The sequence below is a fragment of the Marmota monax genome, unplaced genomic scaffold (genome assembly GCF_021218885.2).
Source record: "Marmota monax isolate L192 unplaced genomic scaffold, Marmota_monax_Labrador192_F-V1.1 WCK01_AAM20220418_F8-fsc01083, whole genome shotgun sequence".
NCBI classification, from domain to species: domain Eukaryota; kingdom Metazoa; phylum Chordata; class Mammalia; order Rodentia; family Sciuridae; genus Marmota; species Marmota monax.
This window is the reverse complement of record NW_026691935.1, coordinates 78,168-100,957: the sequence shown is the minus strand read 5'-3', so window position 1 is coordinate 100,957 and position 22,790 is coordinate 78,168.

The following is a 22,790-nucleotide window of genomic DNA, read 5'->3' as shown; positions in this document are numbered from 1 at the left end:
AATGCAGATGACCAATTTTGATTATTAACTTTATGTTATATATTGAGCACATTAACATAAATAAAACAACATTTAATGCATATTAGTATGAAAGAGGGTACATCTTTGTTTGTTTGTTTCTGTTTTAAAAGGTAAGTATTAGAATACAATTTGCTCACTCAACAAAAGCTTATCCAAAAGGATTATGAGAAATTTCATGATTTAAAACAATATCTCATTGATTAAAAATTGTGCAAAACATGAGATGTAAAGGGAAGAGCATAATTCATCTTTAAACAAATAAGGCCTTTAGGAGCAGATCATGCTTCGTTACTTTCCATGCTCTCTGCTGGAACTGACTTGGCAATTTCTTTTTTTAGATTAAATTCTGTTAGTAATTATTTTTTCTTTTGTTTTGTGTTTTGCAATAATGCATTAATAATCATAAATACTTTGAAGTGAATAACTCCCTATAATTCTACATTATAAGTTGTTTTCTATATTTCCTATTTTTTCTATTTTGATTAATAATTTAATTTCTGGATCATTGCTTTTTATTGTGACATGCTTGGATTATTTTCATATATATATATATATATATATATATATATATATATATATATATATATATATATAGCTTGATAAGCCTCTCCCATATTGACAGAATTTGAGCTTTCCACACTAGGAATGCCCCTTTCATTTTTTCATAAAGAATTATTCACATACACTTTGTGCTTATTAATGTTAATATTTTTGCCTCAATTTCACTCTCTAAACTTTCTTTAAATAGTTATTTAGTGTTCTTTGAGTAATTCATAATTGCCAGTATCCTAACGTTTAATTCTTAATGTTTTCTCTTTTTTTTTTGGTCACTTGGATTAATCCATGCTTCTCTTTGTTTTTATTTGCTGTACTATTTTTTATTTGTTCATTAAAGAAGCCAACATTAGGTTATAACAGTAGTCCATTTTAAGTAAAAAAGTATAAAAGCTTTTAAATAAATAAAAATATGCAAGAACAGTGCTGCATCCTTGTAATATTAGCTAATTGGTAGACCAGGCAAAAGTACTTCATGTTTGAAGGAAGTCACAGAAATTTAGAAACAACGACTCAAGTAATTTTAAAAAGACTTGTGTTGCAGTTCAGTGATATAGGACTTTGTGATATAGCATCACACATGAAAAATTAAAAGGTGGATGACCTAAAGATCTAGAATTACCAGTAATAAATATGTATTCATGAACAATTAAATCAGAAAATTGAAGAGATACCTCTGCTTTTGTGTTTATTGCAAATATTGTTCTCAGTATTAAAGCTAGGGACTCAATGTATGTGCCCATCAATGATCAAATGAGTAAAAATATTGTACTTATATACTATTATTATTTAGTTATGAAAATATTTTGGTTCATAAAGTGTTATAAGAAATATATGCAGGACTTTCCATTAAGGGAAATGTGGCAGGTAGAGATTAAGTTGCAGGAGCATTTGATTCACATGTGGAAGTCAGAAATTTAGTGAGTAAGAGTTTGCTCACCAGGTACTATATTTGTGTAGGGTTGATATTATAGTCAAAGTGTCCATATTTTTTTGTTATTGAGGATAAGAGAATCAAGAGTTTTTTTTTTTTAATATTTTTTTTTTTAGTATTTGGCAGACACAACATCTTTGTTTGTATGTGGTGCTGAGGATCGAAACCGGGCCGCACGCATGCCAGGCAAGCGAGCTACTGCTTGAGTCACATCCCCAGCCACAAAGAGTTTTGTTTTACCACACGGTGAGTGTATTATGTTCTTCATAAATACTAATAGAATTAATACAATACATTCTAAGAACAAAATTGAAAATTATATGAAATAATGATTATGTTAATTCATTCTATTCAGTCATTTTACCTTGCATATATAGTATTAAATACCATGATATATTTAGTAAATAGCAAAGTTTTATTTGTCAATGAAAGACATCATCATATCACATGAAATAAAAAAAAATCAATTTATTATACTTGATTTTCATGTGTTGACTTCATCCAAGTATTATGGCCACAGGTTATGCAAGGTTTTTGTAGTCTTTTAAAATGTTTTTATGGAAAATTTTATAGACATATTTGTGTATATTTCTTAGTAAATTTTTTGTTCATATTTCTTTTTAAGAGTTCATAGCCTCTTTACCATTGTTGAATATTTGTGGTATTATCACTCGAAATCTACTAGTTATTTTCATGTCTCTATGTAATGGTAGACAAAAACCAGTTTATGAACACTCTTTGAAAAAGGAACAAATGTTTGTGTGTTTTACATTTCTCTTGTTCTACTGAAAGTAAAGGTAGCTGGTAGATATTTCCTAAATACACAATGTTATCTTATAGAGGACAGAAGGCTGTGGATGATAAAAGTAACATACTTTCCTTCTCTTTATTATATTACTCTTCTTAATCATGTACTCCTCTTAAATACTGTGGTCTCTACAAGAATTTGGGTAATATTTTCAAGGTAATTGAGTCTGTACATATTTGCTGTACTGATATATTTTTGTATTTATGATGACTTTGTGCTTACTAATTTGCTACACTCCAGAGGTACTTATTTTACCTTAATTTTATGTTATGTATGAAAATTATATTTATCCCAGTCTAGTAACTACTGTTTTTTTTTTTTTTAATTTTTGTTTATTTCAGTCATGACTCATCATGATACCCAAGAATATTCACCCAAAAAGGGCATAAAACATATATTTCACAAAGTGATAAGGGGAAAATATAGAAGTTGTGATCTTGACTATTTACAACAAAAGAAAATATGGAAAACTACAAATGAGAGTGAACACCAGAAATCATATAAAAATTCAGGTCTTGTTAACCACCAGAGAATTTCAACTGGAGAGAAGCCCTACAAAAGTAAACAATGTGGCAAAGCTTTTAATTAAAAAAAGTTCTTATTTACCACAGAAGAACCCACACTGGAGAGATGCCCTTCCAGTAGGCAGAATGTGATAAAGTTTTTAAAGAAAAATCAATCTTTATTAAGCAAATCATAATTCACACTGAAGAGAACCCTACAAATGTGAAGAATATGGTAAAGTTTTTAGTCAAAAATTAAACCTTATATACCAAAAAAGAATTCATACTGAAGAAAACCCTACAAATGTAAAGAATGTGGCAAAGATTTTAGTCAAAAACAGGTCTTATTCACCACAGAAGAACTCACACTGGAGAGAAGTCCTACAAATGTAAAGATTGTGGCAAAGCTTTCAGTTGAAAATCAAAGCTTATTTGCCACAGAAGAACTCACACTGGAGAGAAGCCCTACAAATGTAAAGATTGTGACAAAGCTTTCAGTCAAAAATCACACCTTATTTGCCAAAGAAGAACTCACACTGGAAAGAAGCCCTTCAAATGTAAAGAATGTGGAAAAGCTTTTAGTAAAAAAAAATAGACCTTATTCACCACAGCAGAACTCACACTGGAGAGAAGTCCTACAAATGTAAAGATGGTGGCAAAGCTTTCAGTCAAAAATCAAACCTTATTTGCCACAGCAGAACTCACACTGGAGAGAAGTCCTACAAATGTAAAGATGGTGGCAAAGCTTTCAGTCAAAAATCAAACCTTATTTGCCACAGCAAAACTCACACTTGAAAGAAGCCTCACAAATGCAAAGTATGTGACAAAGTTTTTACTCAAATATCAAACCTTATTTGCCACAGAGAATTTGCACTCAAGAGAAGCCCTACAAATGTAAGGAATGTGGCAAAGCTTTTAGCAATAAAACAGCCCTTATTCACCACAGCATAACTCACACTGGAGAATAGCCCTACAAATATGAATAATGTGGCAAAACTTTTAATAAAAATTAAACTTTATTCATCGCAAGAAAAGACACCCTGATGAACATGAAATGTGAATAAAGTGATAATACTTTTAAAGAAAAACTAAACCTTATTAACAACAGAATTCATACAGAAAAGTACCAATACAAATGGAAACAATGCAGCAAAGCTTTTAATAAGAAATCAATTCTTTTTCACCACTAGGCTATTTATTCCAGAAAGAAGACATAAATGTAGAGAATGTAGAAACATTTTAAATTATATATCATACATTACTAGACATCAGAGAAAGACCATTGTACCATTCTTCTAAGAAGGGGTCAACATTTAATGCTCACTACAATAACCACAGCAGAGAGAAAGTTTTGAAATGTGAAAATTGACAATGTGACAATGTCTTCAATATTTATTCACTAATACACAGCACCTGTGGATACATACTGGTTAGAGAGAATACAAAAAATCGTTTTGGGAAAAAAATGATTTATGGCCACATGTTTCTTAAACACTGCTGATTTTTGGAGAAATGATTGTGCTCAGAAACACTAAATAGTTAAATAATATTTCCAAAATTTTTTTCAAATTTTAAATTCATTGAGCATCTGAAAACTTATACCAGTAGTGAACACTGAAAAAATGTATGCCTTATATGACAATGAAACATTTGTAATAAACACCTTGACAAATGTGAGAGTATAGTAAAGACATTATCTATACATTACATCTTGATGTATATGAGGATCAATAAAAGACAAAAGACATTTAAATACGGAAAATAAGTAGTTGTCTTTAACTTTTGCTTAAATATATTAAGCATGATCAAGTTATTTGGTAGAAATATCAATCATAAATATCATACATGCATAGTGCAGAAACCTTTCATCTTTGAAAGCATATCCATTTTTTTCTAAATCAAAAATTACTATTTTCACTTTTGAATACTGCAGAAAAAAATTATATAAAATCTATTTTTTTATGTTTAACACTGAATTGTAATATTTTAAACTTTATTTTTTTTTTCAGTTTAAATTTAGGGATTTTTTAAACACTCAGCCATTTTTTAAACACTCCTAAGCCCTCTTCCCACTTTTTCAAATTTTGAGACTGTCTTGCTAAATTTCCTGAAACCACATTAAGTTGATGAGGCTGAATTTAAACTTCTGAAATTTCTCAGCTTTCCAATTGGCTCAGAATACAAGCATGGACCATCATGCCCATCTTATAGTGCGTTTTTTTATCTTATGTATTCCATATATCATTATAACTGAATATTTCTTTATATGTTAACACTCATGTATTTCATCCTGCTGTTAAATGACAGTCCTCACAGTGTTCCACTTGACTAAATGTTTTATGTAACAGTAAAATATACTATTGAGTAAATATTACTCTAGCATCTCTTAATACTTTTACACATTGTAATGAAACTTAATGTGGAATATAATTTGCATAAGTCAGAACGTTATAATTTTTTCTTTTTGTATTTATGGTGAAATTAAGAGTTATAAGTAGAAAATAGTTACAAGATAATAAGCTCCAGATTTTTATATCTTGAATTACAAATTTTAACATTTAAACATTTTAACATTTCCTAATGATTTGAATAGACTGAATTTACACAAACTTAAAGGTAGCTCTTGTAGGAGAGAAGAGCTTTATCTTTCTTGTGTGTGCATAATGGCCTTCTAGACTTCAGCCTCATTGGAAACATTTCATTTTTATGTGAAAGAGGACAATGATCAGTGTTTTCATTTACATTAGTAAATTCTGACATCACTGTTGTTCTATAAGTAGTGTTATTTCAGGGCAGGAATCAGAGAAATGGATCTGGAATCAAGGTTGAGTGAGGCCTTATACTTATGACAAAATCATCAATGAGCTATGTTTCATAGTCTTATTTTCTGTGGATCAAGTAGTAAGAGGCAAACTGAGAAGGTTGTATGTAAAGATTAGATTTTTTATCATAAAATGTTGGCTTACCACATACAGTAGGGAAAAGGCTTCTTATACATGTAATCCATACAAAAATAATATTGAATATCATTTACAATTTTATTAATATTATATATAATTAATGAAGAACTGAGTTTACAACAACATATGGCTAAGAACAAGGTTTGGGTACATTGTACAATCTCCAATATAGACATATTTATACCAATTTAATTATACATGAAATTACACTAAATGAGAAGAAAAATCAATTGGATCAACACACAGCAATATACAAATAAAAACTTGTAAAGACGTAAGCAATAGACCAATAGTGGATGAAGTGTGGCTTCCAAATGCTAGGGGGAAAATGGAAATATAATCAGAGGTAATTGAGGAAAGATAAGTTACCCACTTTGAGCTAGAAGAGCATTTGAAAGAAAAAGAGTCACAAAGTTAGCAAAGATTATTCATTTCCATTTGTATAGTTTGTAATATATTCCAAAAGATTTCTGCATGTTTTATTTCAGTCAAATTGGCAAACAATCCAGAAAGTTAAAAAAGCAAGTATTGCTCCTCTGGTTTTAAAAGCAAGAAAAAAACATAGAGAGATTTATTGAGCTAGAAAAGAATAGAGGTAAAATTAGAAATGAGATATCCAGAGTCTCAGTATAATGAATTTCAGCCATCCCTGGCTGCACAAGGAATTTTTACTTATCAAATAATTTGTTCACTTATGTACAGATTAAAGAACATTGCTGATTTTAGTCAGTCTTTTTCATTAATAACAATTATGCACCTTTCAAAAGTTTCCAGCCACAAAAATACACGATTTCAGAAATCTTCTGGTTCATCCTCCATATATTCTGTCACAATATTCACCAGGACAAGATAATACAAACCTTTTGGCAGCCCCATCAAGCATTCACTTCTATGAATTTTAAGGCCAAACATATACTGCAGAGAAATGTATGATACATGGAACAACATAGTTTTACATGGAACAACATAGTTTTACTTAGTAAAAGTATTTTTTTTTTCATGTAGAATATATCCCAACTGCTTTGTCTTGGGATTGCATTAGAAAAAATGTGAGGTAATTATACTGTGTATTATAAGCCTTAAAATTAACTTAAAATACCAAAGAATATTTTATGTTTATTTTTAAATATAGTTTTTATATTTCAAATATTCAAATCAAATTCCACAGCAATGAATGATACAAAAAACATGAGAAAAACAACTGCAGTTTGGTGTCTCATCATGACCTTTCAATACCTGTTGTAGATTGCCTGTTGGTTCCACATTTGGGTGAAGTGGAGGACAAAATCTCCTGTATTATTTTTTTGGGGGGAAGCCATCATTCTTGAAAAAACTGAACCCCAAATAAAAATATGTTTACTCTACATTCTAATTGTAACAGTTGTTTACTTATCTAGCATAAAACAAATCCACTTTCTTCTGGTTGAATATCTTGAGCCCAATGATATGTAACCTAGAAGCTAAAAGAAGTATGACATAAATGAAGAGGTCTTTTTTGCATAAGGCAAATTATATGTATTATATATGTATTTGATTTATTATATGTATATAATAAATAAATATATTTATTATATGTATTTGATTTTTCTGCTATTGAAGATATACATTTCTCTTCCTACAATTGTATTATGATTGATGGTGACTTGTGTGAATATACGAGTCTTAAAATGCAGCTACATGATTTTGAGTTCTTTCACTGGTAGAAAATACTATAATTTGTACACTAATAGGAGACTCAATATGGTGCTAGAGAAACCTATTTTTTCAATCTGCCTCTTTATTCATGGTTTTAAATGGTTTTGATCTAGTCAGTTCAGACCATTTCTGATTAATGGGTGTCATCAAGATATAGCCATGTATTCAAATTCTATCTATGATCAGTAGCAATGAGACAATTCTTCCCATTAAAAATCATAAAAATTTCCCATAAAAAATCAAAATATTATCATAAAGTTTTTGCTATATTTTAAGGAGCCACTCTTGCTTTTGCTTTACTAAACAGAATCAATTCTACATATTTGATCCCAAAGTAAATGACAATACGTTAACCTAAGCACCGTAAGGAATATAAGGAATACAAGATATCACTTTTGAAATATAAAAAACAAAAATAAGAATCATAAATGCTAAGTAATTACCATCTAAACTATACCAGGGCTTTTAAAATGTAATCTCAGATGTTCTGCTCACTCTCATACTAAGAGGCCTTAGACTCAAAGACATTTAATCTTGTTGTTTTAGTCTGTTTTATAATGCTGTAGAAAATTCCCTGAAACAGGCCAATGTACAAAAAGAAATAAAATGCATAAAATTTTTTTCTGAGGGGCTGGGGTTGTGGCTCAGTGGTAGAGTGCTCACCTAGCACATGCAAGGAGCTGGGTTCAATCCTCAGCACCACAAAAATAAATAAATGAATAAAATACAGATATTGTGTCCAACTACAACTAATAAATACATGAATAAATTAATAAATAAATAATTTGAGTACATTGTTCTGAAGATTTAAATGCATTGTACCAGCATCTTCTCAGCTCCTGTGACAGCCCATTCACCTTTGTTACACATGAGATGGTATTATGGTGAGGGCTCATTTGAGAATTAGAGAGAACACAATGAGACAGGAAATCAGAAAGATTCAGAGAAAAGTCTTGCTCTTTTTGTAACAATCTGCTTTAATAGGAACTATCCTGTGTCCCATGAAAATTACATTAACCCTTTTCAAGGGCATCTCCCTCAATGATCTAACCACAGTCTACTAGATCTCAGTTCTTAAAACATTCCACTAGTTTTCCACATCTCTCCCTTTGAAAACTAAGTTTTCAAAAAGACTTTTGGAAAAAAAAGAGAGAAGATGCAAAAGTCCTCCTCTAAACTTGAGCATTTTGGGGACATACTCAAATCATAATGAAAGTAATATGAAAGAGACAATGGTAAAAATGAGACCTATAATGCCATTTCTTAGTAGTTATAAAGATTCTAGATGCTACAATAAAATTCTTTAGAATATAGAAATTATTTAAGTGGAGATTTTATTTTAAAGGCAATAGGAAATTTAATTAAACTACTTCTTGAAGAATGAATGAATTTGAATGGGACAAGACTAATGGGCTAGGTATAATAAAAGAATGGAAAAGTCTGTGCAAAAACTCAATAGATGTTTAGTAAACCATGCCTAGGTATATAAAGAATATGGTGGGCTTTCTTAATATGCTGTATCAAGCCAAAAGTTTACTGGCTAAAATTTGTGTCCCTCAAAACCAGAGCAAATATTCATATGAAAAATGCAGTGGACATAAAGAGCTTCTTACTTAAAATATCTGCTTCCAAAGACTACATGATGCTTAGTAAATCTCAAGAGTATTATCTTTCTTTCAATTTCAGTTTTTAGATTTTTATATAGTTACTGCACCAGCTCCTGGCCAGATAAATGTTTTCTTGAACTTCTTCATATATTAATCTATACACTATCTCACATATGTTTGTTTCTAGATTGTCATGGATCCCTCCTAGTAAGTTCTGAGATGTGTTAGAGGTTGAACAAGCATAGAAATTTGCTTATGAAAAATAAGCCATGTTGTACATGGGAAGTACAAAGAGAAAAGATGCAAAAGTCCTCCTCTAAACTTGTATATGCTGATATTACACAAGGTTATTCCAATGATGTCTGGTTTGGTGTAGGGAAGCAACTTTTCTTATACATTATCACACAAAGTTCATCAAATAGGGTTGTTAAAAACTTTTGGGGAACATCCAAATTTATCGTAGTAATTTCTACATTGAAAAACTATTGTTACCTTTCAACAAAACTATTCATTGCAATAAATATGAAATAGTTCTTTAATATTGCAGAGCAGAAAATTGGTGGCATTATTCACTGAATGCCAATATTTTCAAATAACACCTATAGGGGTACTTAACAAAATTGATAGATAATTAAAGTAAAGTGTGAAATGAGACCCAGAAACAACTAATTATAGTAAAATTTATTATTAGCTTCTTTCAAACACTAGTGCAACCTTTTGCTTTTTTTTCCCAAAAGTTAATATTTTTAACCTTTTGGTATGATTTTACTTCATTTATATAACAGGATAAATAGTATGGTTTTTTCATATGCACTGATTCCTGGCTGCCACGGCCTCTTTCCCTGCCGCCAGGTAAGGCAGCGGGGGCCGGCGTGGGGGTCGGCGTGGGGGTGGCAGCCAGGGTGGCGGCGGCGACTTCGGCGGCGGCTTCGTTCTTTTCTTTTTTTTTTTTTAAGAGAGAATTGTAATATTTATGTTTTAGTTTTTTTGGTGGACACAGCATCTTTGTATGTGGTGCTTGGATCAAACCCGGGCCGCACACATGGCAGGCGAGCACGCTACTGCTTGAGCCACATCCCCAGCCGCTTCAAGGTAAGGCAGCGGGCGCGTGGGGGTCGGCGTGGGGGTCGGCGTGGGGGTCGCAGCCACGGTGGCGGCAGCGGTGACTTCAGCCACGGCCGCTTCGTTCTTTCCGCGAGGTAAGGCGGGGGGGCGGCGGTCGGCTTGGGGGTTGGCGTGGGGGTGGCAGCCAGGGTGGCGGTGGCAGCAGCGACTTTGTCATTCTGGGCCGCGGCCGCTTTGTTTATTTTTTTAATTTTTTTTTTTAAGAGAGAATTTTAATATTTATTTTTTAGTTTTTTCCGCGGACACAACATCTTTGTATGTGATGCTGGGATCGAATCCGGGCCGCATGCATGGCAGGCGAGCACACTACCACTTGAGCCACATCCCCAGCCGCTTCGAGGTAAGGCAGCGGGGGTGAGGGTGTCAGCGTGGGGGTCGGCGTGGGCGTGGCAGCCAGGGTGTTGGCAGCGACTTCGTCGGCAGCCTCATTCCTGGCCACCACGGCCTCTTTCCCTGCAACCAGGTAAGGCAGCGGGGGCTGGCGTGGGGGCCGGCATGGGGGTCGGCGTGGGGGTGGCAGCCAGGGTGGCGGCGGCGACTTCGTCGGCGGCTTCATTCTTTTCTTTTTTACTTTTTTTTAAGAGAGAATTGTAATATTTATTTTTTAGTTTTTTCGGCGGACACAGCATCTTTGTATGTGGTGCTGGGATCAAACCCGGGCCGCACGCATGGCAGGCGAGCACGCTACCGCTTGAGCCACATCCCCAGCCGCTTCGAGGTAAGGCAACGGGGGCGTGGGGGTCGGCGTGGGGGTCAGTGTGGGAGTTGGCGTGGGGGTGGCAGCCAGGGTGGTGGTGGCGGTGACTTCGGTGGCCTCTTTCCTGCCGGGAGTGAGGTCGGCTTTGGGGGCAGCTAGGGCTGTGGTAGCGGCGGCGGTAGCTTTGTTCCCGCCAGGAAGTAGGGCAGCGGGGATGGTGTCTGCATGGGCTTCAGCCGGGGCGGTGGCAGCGGCAACTTCATTCCCGCCGCGAGGTAAGGCGGCGGGGCTGGGGTCCGTGTGGGGGGCAGTAGGGGCGGCGACAGCTTCCTTCAGGCGGCATGTAAGGGCGGTGGGGCTGGGGTCCTGAGGGGTGGGCAGTTAGGGCGGCGGTGGCGGCAGCTACGTTCACGCTGGGCGTCCGCACCACCGGTGTCCGGGAGCTGAGGGTCCTTTTGGCTGCTCCTATTGATTGGCGGCTGTGCCGCTGAGCTGTCCGTGGGCGGCCCTCCCCTCAAAGGGCAGCGGAGCTGCGTGGACGCCGGCAGCACCAGTGGCTGGCCTATGAGTGCGCAGACATTTGTCGCAGTTCTTGGGGCTTTGTTGTTTTTCCTTGGGATTTTACCCTTCTTTTCGTTAATTTTGGATAAAATGTCACCGGTGATGTAAAGATTGAGCAAGGAACCTTGGTGATGTGGGGAGCTTTGCCGAAAGTGCAGGTTGGATTCTGCTTTTCCTATGATGGCGGCTGGATGAATCTTCACTGCTGGCTGTGGAAAAGGCTACAGCAGCTTGTTAGTTGAGTGTTAAATTTCCCAGTGTTGTTTTTAAAGGTTTTATGTGCATAGAAGAGGAATGTTCACCTTAAATAAGCATATGAGCGATTAACAGGATATGTTTTCCTCTGGGAAAGGGAATTTGGTAGCTCTGACCCATGTCAGTGTGTGAATATTTAGACATGTAGTGACTTTTTAACATTTTTCATAAAAATCTGTTATTTACAGTTATGTTGTTAATACTCCTTGCCTTAAGTTCCCTGGCAAATCGTTTTCATGCCTTCTGAGAAAGTAGACAATTGATAGATTATCCAAGGAATGAAAAAAATATGAGTGGGTGATTTCAGACAATCCCTGAGAGCTGTCATTGTAAGATTCATCCTATCCCCAGTAACATTTTCATACAATAAATGTGAACACTTTTGAAGCCTTTTTATAGAGATACAATTTGGGAATGATATTAAGATAAGGAAAAGCTGTTGATTGATTTCTTAGATTAACATTTCTTCCCTCTTCTCTTTTCTCTTTAAAAATGTTTTCCAAGTGATAACTTCATCAAATGGCCAGTGATAAGCAAATGTCCGATGATGACAGCCCCAGCACCAGCAGTGGCAGTTCAGATTCAGACCAGCAAGACCCTGCTGCTCCAGAGCCTGAAGATCATGAAGAAAGAACCTTCTGCAACCCAGCAGAAGAAGAGCACCAAACTCTCTAGCAAAACCACTGCTAAGTTATCCACTAGTGCTGAAAGGTAACATTGTTAGGTTGTCTTCCAAGCAATTGGATGCTTTTATTTTTACATCAAGAACAATACTCCAGAAATACTTCATGACCAATTTTATTTGTACTTGAATGAATTGTCATCCTTTAGGGGACATGAAAACGTCCTCACTAAAATTATGCTTCTAAGCAAACTTATTCTGTACTTTGGTAATTTCAGAAAGAGTCCTAGAGACTGAATTCTCATCCTGACAGTTTAAGGAGTTGGCAAGGAAAATTTGTGAAACTGAATTAGATGTACATTGGGGATGTTTCCTTTTGTGAGTTATACCCGTGAGTGAAATTAGCACGTGTCCATGTGGGTGTCAGTCCAGGCATCTGTGGTGGCAGCTTCATAAAAGGAAATGTGTCACTTTTCATGAAAGGAAATGATCAAAAAAGTTTATATTTGTTAAAAAATGTTGAATGTCAGGCCTTGGCTTTTTTTGAAAGCAGATTTTAAATTTGCTTAGTTTTACAAACAAGTCTTTAAATCCTTCATAATAGGTATAATTTTTTTGTAGTTATAGTTATCCCTCCTTGTTCTTGTGAGAACAAATAAAACTGAAAAGTAGCCATTAACAATCTCAGGTGTCACTTTGCTGTTAAAACTTTGCACATCTTTAAAACTCATGGATGTTCTTGACATAGTAGTGAAAATCAACAGCAGGAAAAAGAAATTTTGTTGGTTGTAAGTGAAAGATTATTTGTTTCCTGCTGACTTTTATTTTCTATGATGGCAAAAAAAATCCATCATGGGACTCCATCAGTGATAGTGGTTGTATTGAGTAGAACTCTTGTATCAAACATAAAATGTACCTATAGCATTACCTAATGTTGATGCTTTGTTGTTTTTCATTGATCACAACTAAAAGAAAAAGAAAATATAAAAACTGATCAGTTATTGCATTTTATTCATGTTCTTATTTTTCTATACATTTTCACCATCATTGCACCATTAATCAAACACTAATGAACTTGAGAATATAATATTGAATAGCAGCAGTCTTTGAAATAATTTAAAATTCTTCTCAGTGTGTTGTAATCTTGTGGAGAGAACAATAAATGACTTTTGGAAACATTTTAAGTTTCAAGAAAATCAGAGAAATGCTCTTTTTCCCCTTACCTCAAGGCCCTCTTTCCTCCAAGAGTATGAAATTTAAATTTACGTGCTGTACCTAAGATCAGAGAAAAGAAATGGTTAAGTAAGATTGCTAAAATAGTCCTTGGAAGTTTTTCATTGGTAAAGGTATTTGTAAATTTTAAACTTTTTTTTAAACAGATAAAATATTGACAAAACTATTAATGTGCTCTTGGAATAGCTTTCTAATTTTTACCACACTAAAAGTGGATTGAAGTCATTGTCAAAAATATTCTAGTGCTTTTCCTCCTTCTGTTTTGTTTTGTTTGCATATAAGCTTGAAAAGAGAATTTCTTTGGTAAAAAGAGTTTTAAAATAGATTTTATATCCTTTTGTTGAGTAGTAGTGGAGGACTTTCTCAAATCAGGTGTAAATGACTTACCTATTTACAGTAGCAAGTGAGAAAAAAGCTGAAATTTTCTGTTAAGGAGTTTGGATTATGCCTCTGAGAACAAAGAGGAAGCAGCCATGTTAGCATTACTGAAGGCAAAACCATCCTTGCATTTACCTGCATGATGGTAGAGGACATTCTGATTTCTGGTTATTCTGTAGACTGTCTCAAATCCTTTTTGTCTGTTCCTATTTCACTAACAGAATTCAGAAGGAGATAGCTGAAATAACCCTTAATCCTCTCCTAACTGCAGGTAAGAAACAAATTTTGTTATTTTGATTTCTAAATTGTGGAACGATATCAGGAGATTAATGTATTATCCTTGTATGTATGTGCAGCAGAAGAGGCTAGCTAGCTATGTTTGCTTCCTTAAAGCTTTGCAAGTGCTTTAAACAAAAATTGCCTAGGTGAATTAAATTAAATTAGGAGAAAAATACTCTTTAGCATGTATCATATATTCTGTACTTATGAATATACTGATCTTGTGCTTCTTGCTGAGATTTATTTGAGTGGTGTTGATTTTTCTGTTGTTTTTCTGTGAAATACATTTATTCACAAGTATTTTGTAGAAACCTGTAAGGTTTTAAGTTTTCAAGTTAGTGCTTGTGTACAATCTGAACTGATTTTCCAAATTTAGAAATTGTTGAATATGGTGTTACAAAATGTAAAAGCATTAAACAGGAGTATAGTTTTTTCTGTTTGATTTATTCAGTAACTTGCCTAAAGGACAAATTTTATGTGCTAAGCTATGGTTGTAGTTGTTGTTTTCTAGAAAACACATAGTTGGAATTATTTACATTTTAAGCAAATATCCTAATGACTTGGGAAAATTCTTAGCAGTAAATTAATTGGAATTGTGAGAAGAATCAAATTCAGTGGAACTCAGAATTTAAGATTGGTTGACAAATTGTATTAAAAGTAGCTGGTTGATTTTTTTCATTTGTGTCTTACATAGTGTTCTGTTTATTTTTGAATGGTGACTGTATGGTTGACAAAATTTATCAAATTTAGAGAGCAATATTATAAATAAATTGCATAGAATTATGTGCTCAAGAATGAGAGGGGAAGGGATGCTAGAATTAAGGCAGTGCTATGATTTGATATAAAAATGTTTTGGTGTTTAACCTGTGTTTTTGCTACAAATTGTGTTTGCTCATGTTAATCAGCACCATCTCTGAAGTCTACTTGAGGCATAATAAGGAATAATCCATTTGCTACTTATTGTGTGTGTTAACCACATCCCCAGATAAGGGGGATCTGATCCTGATTTATCCAGTGAATTAACAGTTTTGCTTATATTTGTAGTTGCAGCCATTTCAGTTTAAAAAGGAGACATGAATGTGAACTAATTATAAACAGAGTGGTATGTCAGATCTCAAAATATTACTTAAAAAGTATACTGTTCAATAGTGTAGCCACTAGCCATATTCTGACTATGGACCAGGTTGTTGTGGTTAGTTGAAAATGTGATATGCTGAAAGTGTGAAATGCATACTGGATTTTGAAAACTTAGTACAATTTGTAAAAGAATAAATATTTTAAATATATTTATTACATCTTGAAATAATATTTGGCATGTTTAGTAAGTGTTTTAAAAATTGTATTTTTTATCATTTTAAGATAGTTATTAGAAAATTCAAAATTACGTGTGTAACTTGCATTATAATTTTGTTGAACAGTATTGCTTTAGAGAAGAAGTAAATCAGTATTTCTTTTAGCCTTCTAAATTGTGTCAAATCTGTACCATTTAGGAGGTCAAATTAAATTTTCTCTGTGGAAGAATCACTTAACTTTCAGAGTATATTCTGATAATTTCCATTACGTAAGATGTAAAGATCTGTTAATTTAAAACTCACATGTCTTAAAGTGGCATGTCAGGTCAAACGTTTTTAAGGGTTTCTGTTGATTTTTTGCAAATGGCTTAAACCAGTGTATGGATATACATCTAGAGAACATAGTAGACATATTGAATGCTTTCAGAGCAGTAATGTACTGGTACATTTGGTAAAGGAATGTACTTTAAGTGTTTAACCCAGGACTTTTTCCACAAGGTCACAGGATTATTTTAGATGGAGTAAAATAATCTAAAATAATAATAATATTTCTGTGAAATAGAAAGTAAGTTTCACTTATCGCATATTTTTTCTCTTTATATACCAGATTTCATTTAAGTTCATGAAATAATGCTTAACATTTAGTGATTTAAGTAGTGAAGCAGTAAAACTTTGGGCTTGCTTGTGCATAGTAACATGGAATACTTATATCTATTTTCTTTTGTCACAGTCTTTGGTGACTGTTGGCTATTGAAAAGGACATCTTTTAACTTCTCTAGTTCTTAAATATCTGAGTTTCTTTGTGGCTGTTTTAGTGATTCAGGAAAAAAAAAACAAATGTAAAATACAAGTTTCTTAGGAAATCAGAAGTTGTTTCTTACTACTTTGGGGAGAGACTTTTTTCCATATACCTCATATGTAAAATAATGCAGATGCTTTTGTGTGTCTTTGGATTCTTCTGGGTAGAAGGTTAGTTCTTGTAATTTTGATAGAAAAGCCTAAATTTGTATTGTGTTTTTGCTTTCATGCCAGAAAATGCAATAGATTGTGGTATTATATTTCTTTTAACTCATTGCTGCATAAATGAGAATTTTAGCTTTATGGTAGTTGTATTATTTAGATTTGTTAATTTATGTTGTAATTAAAAATGGGATTCCACAATCATAAGTACATTTAAAATTTGTGGGTTAATATCACATGAGACCTTTGAAACCTTATGCTTGCTACTTCCAGGTGCAATTATTTAATTATGGATTTTGGTATGGTGTGTGTGTGTGTGTGTGTGTGTGTGTGTGTGTGTGTGTGTGTATGTATGTATGTATGTATAAACTTGTCAAAGTATGTGACAGTGTTAATTATCCCTCAGGGAAGAAATGTTAAATGTATCTGGGTACATTCAGGAAAATGTTGAATGAGATATAGGAAAACCAGAATTACTTGTACTAGGGAGATTTGTCTTAAATCCCATCTTTTGTTTTAATTAATAAGTTATTCTTTAGTTACATAATTAGGTCCAATATACACATCCAGGATGGCCTTTTGGTAGATATCATTGTCAAATTAAATGCATGACTTTAAAAGTGTTTGATTATATGTCAATAGGAATATTTCTTTTAGTAAAAAAGGTTTATGAAGATTTAATTTCTAATGATTTGATGGTATTTTAGGTTTTAAATATTGAAGGCCTATGGGCCAATACATTTTAAACACAGGGAAATAATATATGTTTTTTTGTTTTACGTTTATACTTTTTATATTCTATATTTTAGATTAGGGTATGAAATTCAATTCACCAGTGAGCGTGAAGGGAAATTATTATGAACATCCCTTTGTTTTACAGAAAGTTATGGACGAGAGTTGTTTAGTAATGTGTTGACATTTATGTTCTATTTATCAAAGGATGTGCTTCCTTTTCCACTTAGAGTCAGCACTTGTGTAAACAGCAAAAGTTTAGAAAGGTGCTGGATTTCTAAGTTAACCTTGAATTTCTTTTCCTGTATAGAGGGTACAAACATGTACTCCTAAATATTAATGGGTTTGGGCTGAATCTATGTTAAAGAAGATATTCAAGAGTAATTGTAAATCATTTTTGGATGAGGGAAGGCCTTATTGGGGGGTAGATATTACAGTTTCAAGTTTATATTAATCATATGTTGACTAGCAAAACCTGAAATCAGCTACTATAATACTTGTAAATACTATAATACTTGCAAATTTTGTTAAATTTATAAGAAAGAAAAAGAAGTAGCATAAGTTCTAAATCAGAAGTTGGCAATTTGCACATAAGAGTAATTTTCTGAGGATAAACTGTGTTTCTGATGGTTGCCATATCTCTCACTATTGTCCAGTGTAGATTAGAACTTTGCTAATTAAAGGGTGATCTTCAGACTAGGAACATCTCTATCACAGGTGTGATTGTTAAAACTCAGAATGTTGTTTTCCCCTAACCAGAAGTACTGAGTCCGAATCTGAATTTAATAAGATTGCTAACTGAATTGTGTGTCTATTGAGATTGGAAAAATCCTGCTACTGAAGCAAGACTGTTCAGATCCATGCTGTGCCACTATTGGCATGCCACTTTATATAAGTTATGGGGTATTTTTGTTCTTCAGTTTCCCAAGTTGTAAAATGAAGATTAAGTTGATCTCCCCATTGTATAATTGTTGTGAGGATGAAATGAATTTGTTGAAAGTTTTGTTAACCACATAAATTGGATCCCTAAAGTGGATACAGCATGATAAAAGTAGGTGAGACAGTTTAGCAGCATGCCCTCACTCTTGCTGGTGTTTGCTCCAGTGCATCCACATCCTACTTATAGGAATAATTACATCTTAATTCATCATCTAATTATTGAGTACATATCAAGCAGTTTGTTTTTAATGTGAATAAAAGCAGGTTTTTTTTAAACTTGAGCTAAAACAGAACATTAGCCTAAAAGTGTTGATCATAGATGAACAAATACTCAATCCCTTCCAAAAAAATATGTGTAAACTTAATGATACCTAAAAAGAATGCCTTGGGGCTGGGGCTGTAGCTTAGTGGCAGAATGCTTGCCTAGCATGTGTGAGGCACTGGGTTTGATCCTGAGCACCACATAAAAAAACATAAAAGATATGTATTCTGTCCATCTACAACTACAAAAAAAGTTTTTAAAAGTATTTATAAGAATATTATGACTATGACTGCCCAGTAAAGTATAATAAAATTTTTTAGATAGTTGTGTTAGTTAATATTTTCCCCTCTTTAAATATTCCATTTTAAGAGTTTTTGATTTTATTCAGAATGCAGTAATTTCAATATTTGTAAAATTTACACTCATAATAGTATAGTTTACCAATTACTTCAACATAATGTAGTGTAATTCCAGGCAAAACAGTGAGTTGGAATTCGAAAAAAAAAATATTAAATAACTCACATTCTTTACTTTTTTCATAATTGTGATATTTAATATTATTCACTTAAAGATTATTTAGCTATCATTTCTATTTGCTTATAGGAAGTAGTTGATAATTACAGTAATCCTAATTGTGTCTCCCATATATGCCAGTGGAGCAGAAGGACTCATTTACCATTGAATGACTCAAAACATTTATCCAAAGTAGTGATTGATTGAAAATAATATCTCCCCCACATAAGGTCACATTTTTATTAGCTGTCTATTATGTTCAATGACGATAATGTAAGGAGAAAGTGGGTGAAAACCTTGGGTACTTTTTAAAAACCTAAATGGTTATTTCAAAGCAACATGAAGCAAATTGTTAATTTTCTTTCTGCAAGTAAATGATTGGTACCTTATTCTCTCCTTGAATGTGTTGCTGTAACAGAATGTAGATTATGATTAATTATGAGGAAAATCAACAAGTCTTGCTTAGAGTACAAGAACATTCAGATTGAGAAAACTGAATGGGAAAACTTTACCTTCCATTCTCCTCTTTTCTACAAATATAACAAAACCACTTGTAGATCTATTAGATGTACAGGCATATAAAGTGATGATTTTTTTCTTTCCATATTTCTTTAGACAATAATTGTATTTGGGGGGGCTAGGCTTGTGGCTCAGTAATACAGTGTTTGCCTAGCATGTGCAACACCCTGCATTCAATCCTAAGCACCACATAAAAATAAATAAATAAAATAAAGGTATGTGTCTAACTACAACTAAAAATTAAATTAAAAAAAGAATTGTGTTTGGGCATTTCATTAGAATTTAAAGGATGAAATATCTTTAAACATTTAATATGTTTTTTGCATCTAGATCATGGAAGTTTTTGCTTCTTCCCCCATTTTCATAGTCTAGGAGATACTTGACAATACCTGGAGACATTTTGCTTTTCAAAACTTGGGGAAAAAGGCTCTAGTATACAACAAAGAATTGTCTCCCTTCAGGAGACCTTAATTAAATAAAACATATATATGTTTCTGTTATGTTTTAGTAGGAATATTGAAATAACTTTTCACTACAGAATGCAAGTCACCTTTGTATTGTCTTAGTGATGAAAATAAAAACCAAATGAAGAGCATGGCTTTCTCACCAGTGTGTAATTTAGTGTCAAAATATAATATAATGTAATCATTACTTTCTGCAATCATAGAAAGTAATGTAATTGCCTCTTCAGAAAAAGGTGAGAAGAGAGTATCAATATCAAATTTGGAGAAATGGTAAGAGTAAGGGAAGCATCTGGAAGAGATGGGAAGGATCAGTCTCTAACCACAAATTCTGCACACCTCTAGTTCTCCCACCTCCTACCACATATCAGGCTTTCTAAAACTTTACTTTTTATTTTTTGCCTTAGATAACTTAGCTAAAAATTACTCCAAAATTATGTAAAATAAATGTAATTTTCCATTATTAAACTTTTGTTTTCCATAACACATTAAAAGGAAAATTAAATAATAAAAACAGATATAATAAATTCTTGTTTGATATAATCATTTAAATATCTTTTTATAGAGCAGTAATTCAAACAAAGAATACTTCCCTTACTTAAAATGTAACATTTTATATTAATGAATCAGGAGGCTAAAACACTAAAATTGTCAGATTCAGTAAATCCTTCAAATATTTCATCTATAGAGGCACAGCAAACACTTAGTGTAAATTATAAAAGGTTTTTTTTTTAATATATAAATTCCAGGTCAAAATATATCAAATCAAACATATATCAACTTTACTTCTCAATTTACTTCTCAATGTAATCATATTTTGTTGACTCTAAATAACATCTTCTGGTAACTGATAATGACATTAAAATTTGTATCATCTTTCTGCTAAAATATAGTAAGCTCTACTCTGAGCCCCTCATTCATAGGTCTTACATCCTGTTATCCCATTGTCAGCAATAAAGCCAGTGAGATTATTCTAAAATGTAAACGTCCCCATGTTATTCCTGTCTTTGCTTAAGAATAAAATCTGAGTTTATTAAAGGAACAAGCAATGTACTCTCTAATTTCCCTTTTGCCTATTTTCCCTTTGTTTTAGAAATATATTGTGCATTTCAATCAAATTAAAGTCTTTCAGTTCCCTTAACTGTCTAATATATTTCTAGTTAGGCAGATGATGATGCACCTCCTGAAATCCTATTTTCTTTTCACGGACCTCTCAGTCTCACTCTGCTCCATCTGGAAATATTCAACTCCTCTTTTGTTATCCTTATAAAATCTCCCTTTTGTGAACATATACTTTATATAGTCAACTTGATGACTTGCTGCTTCCCGACACTTCTATTTTGGAAATATTTGCAAAACTGCATTTATTACCTCATATCACAATTATTCATTCACATCACTATTTCCATTTGCTGACTATGAAAGAAAACCTTTCTGGTTTTGGCATCTGCCTTGGCAGTAGCAGTCCAAGCAGACAGCCTGGAAGACCTCCTCTTGGGCTTCTTCTTAGCCTCACATTCTTCAGAGCTGACCTTCCTCTGGAGCTTCCTGTTTGAGAGCACAAGGCTCACGCAGGTGCTGCAGGCAGTGGCTCTCAGGAACCTTCTGAAACTGTGCTGCCTGGCCGCTGCTGCTGTTCCCACCACATGAGTTGCTGTGACACACCAAGTATTCAATTATTTTAATGCAGTTTTTACCATAATTGAGACATAATTATAGGCAATTTTAAATCTCTAAATTTTGTGATTTTAGCTACAACACACTTTATAAAAATCAAATCCTTACTATTATGTTTTGTTTATTCTGCTTTCTAAATAAGTTCTCATTTTGTCATTATTGCCAGTGCTTACAACCCTTCTTTCTCTTATCTCTAGCCTAGAGAACAGTGACCTGCCCCTAGTTGCTCTTCCTGTCATGAGCCTCTCTCAAGTGTGCCATTCTCCCCTCTCACAAGCGTTAGTTTCTAAAATAAACATTTAACCATGCCATACCCACAAAAGTAAGAAAGTATTCTATTATTTATGCAGTAAACTCAATATTTATTCATATGTTCCCCAGCTCTTCCAAGCATGATCACAAATAGTCTTCCAAATTCCCTGTAATACTTGTACACATAATTCCTTTGCTTCACACAATTCCTACCTCTTCTGATTTTTATTGCTTCTCTGTCACTATTTATGCTTAACATTTGCCAACATAGCCTCCATTGCCTCTAGATCTTAAAGCTCCACCTTGAATTCTCTTTTTTTCATGACCCAAAGAATTTCTGCTGTACCATCATTACTTTCCCATCCTAATAGAAGTGAGAGCTTATTAATCTAATATCCATATACTTTTTCAAAAGCTTTAATCACAACATTAAGTGTGCTTTGTCTCAGTTTTTACAAATAGATATCTTCTCCATTATGATGCAAATTCTTTCAAGATTGGTATCATATTGTATTATTATTTATATCATCAACATCTAGTATATAAAAGGAAGAATGAAAGAATAATCTAAATATAAAATATATCTAAAGTTTCTAGTTACTGTGTATTATATCTAATATTCAGAGCTATAATATTAATTCTATATTTTGTGACAAGGAACTTTTCTTATAATAATTTTATAGTGCAAGTGGACACAAACTTTAAAGCCCAAATGAAAGCCCCACACCACTTACTTACCCCAGTAATAAATGATACTTTTGGATTATGCTAATAAAATCTAACCTTCCATTAGATAGATGATTTCTGAATATTCTTGAATAAATTACCTCTTAAACAGAATAAAATTAGAATGGCATTCACTTTTTTAATTAGCAGTTTTTAAGACAGGCAGAGATACAATTTACATACTTAAATACGCCCATCTATTATACATATATATTATATATTAT